Below are 12,222 nucleotides of genomic sequence, written 5' to 3'. Positions count from 1 at the left end.
CACCTCAGTTCTCTAGTATCTAAACAGCTCTTTTTGGAGCTAAGTCTTCTGCTAAGCCAGGATTCAAGTTGGGCTCATCCTCCTGGCTGAATGTCTTCCTTTCTGATGTGGAAACTCCTCCTGGTTGCATTCATCTCTGACTGAGAGACCCAGGAATTCTGACCTCTCAGAATCATGAGACCTTCAAGACCTCAAGACCATCATTCAGCTACTTGGGGGGAGGGGAGAGAAAAGTAGAAAAGGCAGCCAACATAATTCCAATGAATTTGTGATGGAAAAAGCCAATTGCCTCAAGAGAGAGAACTATGGAGACTGAATATTGATTAAGGCATGTATTTTCATCTTTATGTTGTCGTTAGTTTGCTTGGTATTTTTCTCTTTTTCATGTTTTTTTTTCCTTTTTGATCTGATTTTTCTTGCACAGCATAACAAATATGGAAATATGTTTAGAAGAATTACACATGTTTAACCTATATCAGATTGTTTTCTATTTAGGGGAGAGAGGGAGAAAAATTTGGAATACAAAGTTTGCAAAGGTGAATGTTGAAAACTATTCCATGTAGTTGGAAAAATAAAATGCTATTTAAACAAAATAAATTATTGCCATAGTCACCTACATGCAGGGGAAAAAAAGAAAAAGAAAAAGAAAAAGCAGTCAATAGCCCTTAAAGGCCCATGATTAGCTCTTCTCCTGGGCATATGAGATGCCACAAACAGTAGCCAACTAGGGGTGGGGGAAATGTCTTCAGGATACACTTTAAACTGTGCCACCCAGCTGCCCCTTCACTAGAACTTTTTGAGCCAAACAGTGATGTGGAAAATAACATAATATATAGTCCCGGGAAGGGAGTCAAAGACTGTTTCCAGACTATGTATTAGAGAAAATAAAAGAGTGATTTAGGAATGACCACATCCATCAATACAAGTGCATGAACATATATTGAAATTAGTGACCTGAGTTGGGGGCGGGGGGAAATGCCAGGACTGAAATATGAATTTAGGAATCTCCAAGAAGAGGGAATAGTTAAAATCATAAAAGCAGATGAAATTTTCTTAGGGAAATGCATATAAAGAGAAAAAATTGAGATTTTAAAATGAAGTCTTAGAGAGTAGCCCCAGTTAGGGGGCTACTGAAGAAGATCCAGTAAAGGTGGTCAGGTAGGAAAAAAAGAAATCAAAATAATGCCCTTGAAGAGGTTTAGGAGCAGTTATTTTCAGCACCAAATGATGTGATCTAGGAGAACAATTCCTGGTAATCAAATGATGAGATTGTTATGGGCACCAAATGTTGGGGTTCAGTCCTGTGAAGAATTCACCAAGGTCATTCTCTTTGGCAAAAGGTAGGTTTATTTAGGAGAAGAGGTTACAAACAAAATGAAGAGATCCACTAGACACCAGGAAGGGTAAATATGAAATGGATTTGGGAGAGTATATAGTTAGCAAGGAAAGGGGTTTTAACAATTAACAATGGAAAATACAAATTCCCTAGTGTAACTCACAATTAACCAGGAGAAAGGGAACACCTTCAAGAGGTTGGAGCCAGTCCTTAACAGGCAGGCTAAATAGCAAAACCCTGAAAGAATTAGTTAGCTATAAGGAGAAAGACATCATAAAGGAGAGTTGAGAGAATGTTAAAGGAGAAGAGGAAGGGGAAAGCACCATAGAGTGTAGTGATGGACTGATCCAAGAAGGGGTTTAGCAAAGAAAGTGTAAATATGGACAAATTTATAGGGGAAATATAAAATCATAAGCCTAGGCAGGGCTGCCCAGGAATTTCACAGAGGGTTGGTCTAGGGCTAGACTGATTCCCACCAGTGCCCCTCCCTGGGCAACAATTCATCCTTTCTCGACAACTTTACCACCAGGGACCATTCAGGACCTCATCACATTGTTATAAGTGTCAGAACAGGAGAATTTCAGGGAATCAGCAGTATCAAATGTTACAGTAATGATGTATTGGAAACAGTACATCAGGTTTTGCAATTAGATAATTTCCTCAATTAAAAACAAACAACCAAACAAATTTTTTTCCTCACAGGGATATGTTGTTCCCTATGTAGGACTTGAGATCAAATCAACAAGTATTATTGAGTCTGCTATGTGCTAAGTGCTGGTGGTTTAAAAAAAAAAAAAAAAAGCAAAGAATTAATGAAGGAAACAACAGGTTTCTGGGTACGAAAAAGAAATGTATAGGATAAACTGGACATATTCTCAGAGAGAAGACATAAGCATTGAAAAGGATGTGGAAAAAGCTTCTTGCAAAAGTGTGATTTTAATTGAAACCTAAAGGAAGTCATGGAAGGCAGGAGGAGGAAGAAGAGATAAAGAGGGAATTTTGGACACAGGGAAAATTCAAGTGAAAGTACACAGAATCAGGACTGGAGGATCTTGTTATAGAAAAAGGTAGAGAGTCCAGTTTTCCAGGGTGGGAAATGAGGAAGGAAGAAATGAGGGAAAAAGAGAGAGAGGGAAAGAAGGAGGAAGGGAGGCATAGGGAGAGATTCAGGATTGTTTTAAGAGCACAGAACAACAATAAAATATCTAGATTCTAATTTCTTCCCACAAAGAAAAACCCAGTATACCAGGAAACTATCACATAAGTACAATTTTTTACTAAATAATTGTCAACAGTTGTGTATACACATATGCTTATATGACAGGCCTACCCACATTCCAAGTTCTGGCTCACCTTGAAGTCATGGTTTCTTTGGGGGATTTTAACTAAGAACTTTCTATTTTTCCCCAGTTTGAAGGAAAAACAATTTCCAAATCATGGGAAGAAGAAAGCTGAGTGTTTTGTTTTGTTGAGATTTATGCTTATAGCTTGCCAAAGGGCAAAAAGCTCCTATAGAAGAAGAAAAGTAAGCATTTTTCAAGCATTATTGAAACCAGAGCTCTTGCCAAAAAGAGTCAACAATAGGAACCAAGGGACAGTGACCAATATTTCCTGAAGCAAAACAGGTCCTTGACCCAGGAACTCTTGGCAAATAAAATGAGTCACATTTTTCTGGTAAGAAATTTCTCACCACAGATTCAAATTTCTTAACAAACATCATCTCAAAGCTAAATTTCTTCTATAAGAAGGAACTATTTACTTTAAAAATTAAAGTTCAAGTGGTGTGTGTGTGTCTCTCTGTGTCTGTATTTTAAAGTGGGTGATGAAATAATCCTATAAGGGTCTTTTTCGTGTTGAAGTCAAGCTGTTTTCAAACAAGGTTTGAATTTTAAAATGTATATTTATATTTATATATTTGTATATGTGAATATTTGTACATATATATGTGTATATATATATATACATATACATAAATACATGCACACACAAAATTGCTTATTCCACGCCATTTCCCTTCTCTTCTTCAATCCCTCCCTTGTCAGTCAATCAACATAAGTTATTAAGTACCTACTAAGTTCCAGCCACTGTGCTAAGAACTTTGTAGCAAAGAAAAACCAATTGGCAGATTGAGCCAGTCACTTCAGAACCCCAAATTCATTTAGGACAAAGAAACAGAAATTTCATTTCCTGGAGCTGCTTTATGCTGATAAGGGGCCTAGAACTGTCCCTGCCTAGTGGAGTCTAGGGGAAGCACGTGACTTGAAGATGGCAGCAGCAGCATCCAGAGGGGTGCTGAGTGTCAAATCAGTTAGCTGATAGTATTCAGGGTGAACAATTGGAAGTTCATAGCTTGGAGCCTGGAGGAAATAAATCTCACAAGTAGGTTGAAAATTCAGGGAGCAAATAAGAGCAAAAAAAGAATAATTTAAAATAAAGTTAGTATGGAGGTTACTAGGCAGAGGAAGACACGGGGAGGTAGACAAGGCTATCATATCAGACAGCTTTTCCTAGGATAACTACCAAAGAACATTTCCCCAATATCCCTGCTTTTGTCTCCTCAAAGAAGTAGGGCAGTGGGTGGAATAGTGTTATACACAGTGAAAGGAGTGCTCTGGGGCCTAGGGTGCAAGCACTGTAATGTTTAAAAGGTATTGGGGAGAGAGGATGACATGCAAAGTGGAGATAATTAAGCTTAAATGGGTTTGATTTCCTTTAGCAAAAACCTCTGGCCTTTTCAATCTTACAAGGGAAGGCTTTTACCCAATTAGTAAAGGTGACAACATAAACCAAATGTAGATTGAAGGCCCTGAGAAAGGGCTTGTGCAAAATCTACCTGCCAGTTCAACCCTGGGTATGTACCCCCACTGAGGATGAGCTTCCAGAGGAGGGGGAGGCGGTGTTAACAGCCCTTTCAGAATTTATTTGGGCACAAACTAAGCAGACTTTGACAGATCTGTCTAATTGTTTCTCCCAGCTTATGCCCAGTGAAAATAGATTTCACAAGGGATTGGAGAACATTTTTCCCAAGTGAGTAGCTTGATTTAGTCCAAAGAGAAATTTCCACTGGATGGTTTTGGGATTAAAAGTTGCCCTGGAGGTATTCGAAATCACCCAGAAGGAGAAAGAGTATATCCTGTTTCTTTAGCAAAGGCTTGTTCCTGGGAGCTATGAAAGAGTGTAGGAGGAGGACTTTTCAGGGCAAAGCCAAGATGGGGGAAGGAAAACCTGTTTCTTTCTGACCTTCTTCTACAACCCTCAGACCAATTAGCAAATCCAGCCTCTGAATTAGCTCTGGATGATTAGAATCCACCAATATTGAAAGTGTAACAAATTACCAGCAGAAGATAATTTCAAAGGTTTCCAGAAAAGGTCTTTTTCAATCAGAAATGGAGGTTAGGTGGGCCAAGGGCAAGCAGACCAAGCACAGACACCAGTGCAGAGAGCACAGACCAGGGGCAGTGTTGGCCACCCTGCCCTGGTTGCAAGGCATTAAATCAGCAGAGAAGTTATAAAACATCCAAAACAAACACAAAAGGTCAATAGTGAACCCCGAAACTCCAGAATCTCATGGGACCTGGCCATGCCCACCCAGCACCGAGAGTGAGTCAGCACTGACCCTGCGCAGCAGGGCTACTTATAGAGGAAGCTTGGAAAACCTCCCCTGCCCTAAAAACAGACCTTAACTTTTTAAAAAATGAGTAAAAAAGCAAAGAGAACTCTGAAAATAGACAGTTTTTATGGTGAAAGAGAACAGATTTCAAACCCTGAGGTGACTAAAAGCAGATGAAGCCCCAAAAGATGATATAAACTGGTCCCCACCACACAAGGCTCTCCTAGAAGAAATTTAAAAGGATCTTAAAAGAGAACTAGAATAAAAATGGGGAAAGGAAAAAGAAACTTTGCATATAACTCATTAAAAGATAGATTTGATAAAATGGAAAAAGAAAACAACTCCTTAAAAAACAGAATTTGTAAAATGGAAAAAAAAATTCCATAGAGCAAAACAACTCATTTAAAAATTCAATTGGATAAATACAAAAAAGAAGTTAAAAAAAAGTAAATGAAGAAAATAATTCACTAAAATTCAGAACTGAACAAATGGAAATGAATGTTTCAATGAGACAATGAGAATCAGTCAAGCAAAACCAAAAAAGTGAAAAAAAAAATTAAAAATGTAAACACCTAATTGGGAAAACAACTGACCTAGAAAATAGATCTAGGAAAGACAATCTAAGGATTATTGGACTCCCTGAAAACTATGATTTAAAAAAAGAGCCTAGACATTATTTTTCAGGAAATCATCAAAGAGAACTACCCTGATGTCATAGAATCAGAAGATAAAATAACCATAGAAAGAATTCACTCAACACCTCCTTAAAAAGACCCCAAAATTAAAACCCCAAGGAATATTGTTGCTAAATTTCAAAACTATTGGATCAACAAAAAAATATTATAAGCAGCCAGAAAGAAACAATTCAAATACTGAGGAGCCAGCCAAATACCGGATTACCGAGGACCTAGCAGCTTCCACTTTAAAGGACTGAGGGGCTGGGAATCTGATATTCCCAATGGCAAAGGAACTTGGAATGTAACCAAGAATACATTACTCTGCTAAACTGAACATTTTCTTTCAGGGAAGAAGAAGGAACAGGTGAATTCCATTTGTTTCTAATGAAAAGACCAGAGCTAAACAAAAAATGTGACCTCCAAATATAGAACTCAAGAGAAGCATATAAAGGTAAAAAGAAAAGAACTCTTGAGAACTGTATTAAGGGTATACATAGAAAGTGCATGTATATAGCCCCGGGGAAAGGAGGGTGGAGCGGCTATGACCCCCATCTTACAGATGGGGAAACTGAGGCCGGCACCGGCGGGGAGCCGGCCCTGCAGAGACACCCCAGGGCTGCCCCCGGTTTGGGGAGGGGGCTGGTGACATGTATTTCTAGAGTACCTGTTGTGTGCCTGCATAGAACTGGCGCCATATGTGTCCTGACCCTGAGGTCATTTCCTTAGAGGACGCCCTCCCGGGGGCGGGGCCCTCCCGGGGGCGGGGCCCTCCCGGGGGCGGGGCCCTCCCGGGGGCGGGGCCCTCCCGGGGGCGGGGCCCTCCCGGGGGCGGGGCCCTCCCGGGGGCGGGGCCCTCCCGGGGGCGGGGCCCTCCCGGGGGCGGGGCCCTCCCGGGGGCGGGGCCCTCCCGGGGGCGGGGCCCTCCCGGGGGCGGGGCCCTGGAGCTGGAGAGCTCCCCAAGGCTTTCTTGTGTTCCTGACATGGGCTCTGTGCGGGTGAGGGCCCCAGAACCCAGAGTTGGCTCTGGGAGGGGCTTGGGCCCCGAGGCATCCCCAGAAGCACCCCAACGAGAGGGGAGGGTCCTGCTCAGCATCACCCTGTTTTGCACCCCGAGGCTTGCTCCTCAAGGGAGGTGAAGGACCCGAGGCCTAAGAAAAGCCTCGTGCCCTCAGAGACCCCCTCCCCCTCCTGTGGTCTCATGGGCCTGACCACGTGGCCGGGAGGAAGGCACTCTGCCTGCGGGAGCCGCTGACCCTTCGGCCCTTGGACCTTCCCCCGCCCAAGAGCGGTACAAATCCTCCTCAGACCGCCCGGGGTCCCTGAGCCCACACTGTCCACTGGACAGGACCCCCCTTTTGAAGGAGGAGGAGGAGGAGGAAGAAAGGACCCCTAAGCTTGTGGCAGCCAGCTGGCAGATGAACTCTACTCAGAAGTCCCTCCTCCCCACCCCCCATGCATTTCTTTGCTTTATCATAAATGGTATTAGATGTAACCCCCCCCCTTGTCAAGGACTCGCACCCCAAGGATGTTCCTGCCCGACCTCCAGGTGCTGGTGGGCACCTTTCCGAAGGGGAACCCCAGAAGCAGCTGGGAGCCCCTCCAGCTCTGGAGACTGAACACAAAGGGGGCTTATTTCGGATTAAAAGTCAGTTTGGGCGGCAGCTCTCCGAGAACCTGGATTCTGTTAGAGGGCACAGCTGCCATCGGACAGGGCAGGACAGGAAGAGGATGAGCTGGGCATTGGGAAGGAGGGGCTCCCGGCAGTGCCCGGGGCCCTGTTTCAGGTGGCCCCTGGACACGCAGCGTGTTGGGAGGAGGCCATCCAGAACGGTGGAATGGGACTGTTCTGTGTGGGGAGAGATTACTTAGGAGAAACAAGGAAGCCCACTCTACTGGAGAGTGCCCCATGGCAATCTCTCAGCTCTCTGGGGACTGGATCCCAAAATGATGAAGGGAACAAAAGGCTAGATGCAAGCTGGACATTTCCTGGCCTTGCAGACCCTCACCCCAGAATGGAGAGGGGGCTGGATGGCCTGAGAAACTGGCCTCTGCTCTTTATGGCCCCGAGCTGCCCGAAACAAAGCCCCTCGAGGGCCACTGCTGTATTCTGGTGAGGCCGTTTACTGAGGATCACGGAGCGCCAGCAAGGGTCATGGAGTGTCAACTGAGAATCACAAAAGAGCCACCGAGGGTCACAGGAGTCTCCACTAAGGATCACTGGATACCACTGAGGGTCACTGGATACCACTGAGGATCACTGGACACCACTGAGGGTCACTGGATACCACTGAGGATTACAGGAAAGCCACTAAGGGTCACGGGAGCACATCGAGGGTCCAAAGGAAGCTGGGACTTGGAAGGGGAAAGTGGGGAGCCAGCCCTCCTCATGGCAGAGGTCAGAGAACCTTAATATCATTCTGGGGTGTGGGAGCTCCTGAGTGAATCTGCAGTGGTACCAGTAATGAGAATGGGTGTGCACCGTGGGAATCAGGCTTTCACAGCGGCTGGGATAGCCGGTGCTAGCACTGGGCTCTGGTTGTTGGATGCGGTGCCCTTTATTCTAAGGATGAGGTTAGGCCCCTGGGTGACCTCCTGGGGCTCACTGGTGGAGAGGCCTTGTCAGGGTTCCTAAGACACGGGCCACTGAGTCTGGCACCGAGCGGGGCACATCATCCCTCAGGGTTTGACATGAAATAGTCCTGGCCCTCCACACTGCCCACCCTTTTCCAGAGCTTCTGGGGCCCAGGGTAAGCAGAGGGACCCCCTGGTGACAAGCCTGGGAGCTTCCTCCTCCAAAGCACCCCAGGCACATCCGGGGCTCCTTAGCACTGGAGCACACCAGCGCTCTTCCCTCTTAGACAGAACGCTTCTGTGGCCTGCTTCCCAGCCAAGGCCATTGGCACAAATGGGAGACCCTGCGTGGGGGTCGGACATTCTTGCTAAGATCCCTGGGGAAGGAAGGGAGCGCTTCTTCCATGGCCTGCCCTGCCTTCTCTCCCTCACCTGCCCCTGACGTTCCCTTCCAGGACTTCCCTTGGCTCTTTGCCCGGCACCCATTCTGGAAGTTTCCAAGGGTGCAGAAGGACCTTATCTTGTATCCCTCCAACACCATTCTGTGTGCAGGGGCAGCCCTGAGAGACTCCCTGAGTGGGAGGAGTGTGTCAGAGGTCAGAAGCCCCCAGTATGGCTACACCTCTCCCCAAGCCCAAAGGCCCCACTACTCCCCAGTCCCCCTCCTAAGGGGAACCCAGCTCATCCTCCTTCATATTTCCCCCTAAAGTCCAAGGACTTTGACTCATCCTGACTCTGACTTACCCAGAGACCCTATAGGGAGTTAGCCCGGACTGACATTATACTCCTCCAGAGGGGAATCTTTAAAAAAAAAAAAAAAAGAAAATCGACCTTTCCCAGAACCTTGTCCTGGGGCCCTTTTAGAGAAGTCCTTACGGACCAAGTTGGGCAAAGAGTTGGCCTGGGGGGTCAATCCAGAATTCCTGGTGGCTGTCCTCTTCGGAGGACTTCTGTCTTTCAAAGGACAGGATGTTATCTGCAATGCTGGGGCCAGTCTAGGATCCACGTTGGCAGGCCTCTTCAGAGGTCCACTGGCTTTCACAGGATAGGATGTTGAGGGTTTTTCAGGTTCACCCTGGGGCCACTGGCAGAAAGGTTCCACTCCAATCTCAGAGGCTGACATGTGGTCTTTGCCCAGCACAGGCTGGATTTTTGATCTCCTCCTCAGAGGAGCATCAGCTACTTGGTCAGGCCAGGCCTGGGTGGATTTGGATGTGTCTCGGGCAGCGCAGGAAGGGATGCTTTCACCAGGACTAAAGAGTCTCAGCGTCACACGGGGAGGCGCAAACTGCTTGCTCAGAGAAGATAGAGCCTCAAAGTTCTTCTCCTGCATGGTGTATTCTGTGGGGTGTTTTTCCTGCTGTCCCTTGAGCTCGTGCACTTTTTCATTATTCCCCCTTGGCAAGGGAGCATTTAGGGTTAGGGGAAGGAATCAGGAAACAGATGCTGGGTGGGAAAGAGAGAGCAACCCAGAGTTTATGATCTACCAAGAATGATACCTGGCCTTTGGAAGACAGATGAACTCTTGAGAGCATGCTTTTGCCTACATTCTCCCTTGGTACTCACTTGGAGGAAGACCAAGAGATAATATCATTACTTCTCATTTTTCTAATAAACCACTTATTTGTGAAAAAAAAAGTGCATGTATAATCTGATTTTACTGTTATAATATAAAAAAGGAACTAGAGGTGGAAAGGAGAATAAAAGGGGAAAGAGGAGGTAAAATGAGAGAAATTAAATCTCAGGAAGAGAAAAAGAAAACCTATTATGATTGAGGGAAAGAAGGGAGGGTGATGAACATTGTGTGAATCTTACTCTCATCAGATTTGGCTCAAAGAAAGAATATTAAACATATTTGGTTTCACTGAGAAACTTCTCTTACATTATAGAAAAGCAGGAGGAGAAAGAGGAATAGGGAAGGGATAGGCTAAATAGAAGGGGAAACAGAAATAAGGGAAAGGTATAAGAAAGGAAGAGGGTCTCTAAAGGGGGTGAACTGCTTGAGGCAAGTAGTGCTCATAAATAAAATACTAAAGAGGAGGGAAAGGGAAAAAGGAAAGAGAAAAGCATAATTTGGGGTTAATAAGATGGCAGGAAACATAGAATTAGTAGTTTTAACCATAAATATAATGGGGTGAATTCTCCCATAAAGCATAAGTGGATAGCAGACTGGATTAGAAGCCAGAATCCTACAATATATTGTTTATAAGAAATACATTTAAAGTGGAGTGATACATATAGAGTAAAAGGCTGGAGCAGAATCTATTATGCTTCAGGTGAAGTAAAAAAAAAAAAAAAAAAAAGGTAGCCATCCTTATTTCAGATCAAGCAAAAGCAAAAAATGATCTAATTAAAAGAGATAAGGAAGGAAACTATATCTTGCTGAAGGCTACCAAGGATAATGAAGCAATATCAATATTAAACATATAGGCACCAAGTGGTGTAGCATCTAAATTCCTAAAGAAGAAGTTGCAAGAAGAAACAGACAGTAAAACAGACAGTGGGAGATCTCATCCTTGCAGACTCAGAAATAGATAAATCAAACCAGAAAAAAAGATGTTAAAGAGGTAAATAGAAACTAGAAAAGTTAGGTATGATAGATCTTTGGAGAATATTGAATGGAGACAGAAAGGAATACACTTTCTTTCCAGCAGTTCATGGATCCTATACAAAAATTGACTATAAGGAAATAAAGACCGCAAAATCAAATGCAGAAAAGCAGAAATAGTAAATGCATTTTTTTCAGATCATGATGCAATAAAAATTATATTCAATAAAAAGCCAGGGGAAAATAGATGAGAAAGAAATTGGAAACTAAATAATCTCATCCTAAAGAATGAATGGGTGAAACAGCAAATCATAGACACAATAATTTTGTCCAAGAGAATAACAAAAATGAGACAACATACCAAAATTTGTGGGATGCAGCCAAAGTAGTAATAAGGGAAATTTTTATATCACTAGAGGCTTACTTGCATAAAATAGAGAAAGAGAAGATCAATGAATTGGCCTTGCAACTAAAAAAGCTAGAAAAAGAGCAAATTAAAAACTCCCAATCAAATACCAAACTTGAAATTCTAAAAATAAAAGGAGAGACCAATAAAACTGAAAATAAAAAAATTATTGAATTAATAAATAAAAGTAAGAATTGGTTTTATGAAAAAAAAAACCAAAATATATAAACTAGTTAATTTGATTAGAAAAAGGAAAGAGGAAAATCAAAATTTTAGTCTCAAAAATGATGAGAGAACTTTCCACCAATGAAGAGGAAGTTAGAGCAATAATTAGGAGTTATTTGACCCAACTTTATGCCAATAAATTTGGCACTCTAAATGAAATGGAGGAATATCTACAAAAATATGGATTTCTCAGATTAACAGAAGAGGAAATAAATTACTTAAATAGTCCCATTTTAGAAAAAGAAATAGAATAAGCTATTAATCAACTCCTTAAGAAAAAATCCCCAGGACCAGATAGATTTACATGTTAATTCTACCAAACATTTAAAAAACAATTATCTCCAATACTATATAAACTATTTGAAAAAATACAGAATGAAGGACTCCTACCAAATTCCTTTTATGATACAGATATGGTACTGATACCTAAATCAGGTAAGATGAAAACAGAGAAAGAAAATTATAGACCAAACTCCCTAATGAATACTGATGCAAAAATCTTAAATAAAATATTAGCAAAGAGATTACCAAAAAATCATCCCCAGGATAATACACCATGACCAAGTATGATTTTTATCAGGAATGCAGGGCTAGTTCAATATTAGGAAAACTATTAGCATAATTGACTACATCAATAACCAAATTAACAAAAACCATATGATTATCTCGATGCAAAAAAAAAAAGCATTTCATAAAATCTTAACATCCATTACTATTAAAAACACTAGAGAATATAGGAATAAATGGATTTTTCCTTAAAACACTCAGTAGCATCTATTTTAAACCATCAGCAAGCATCATATATAATGGGGATAAGCTGGAACCATTCCCAATAACATCAAGGCCCAC

Source organism: Sminthopsis crassicaudata, chromosome 5, assembly GCF_048593235.1.
Source record: "Sminthopsis crassicaudata isolate SCR6 chromosome 5, ASM4859323v1, whole genome shotgun sequence".
Lineage (NCBI taxonomy): Eukaryota > Metazoa > Chordata > Mammalia > Dasyuromorphia > Dasyuridae > Sminthopsis > Sminthopsis crassicaudata.
Note: the sequence above shows the minus strand (reverse complement) of the source record.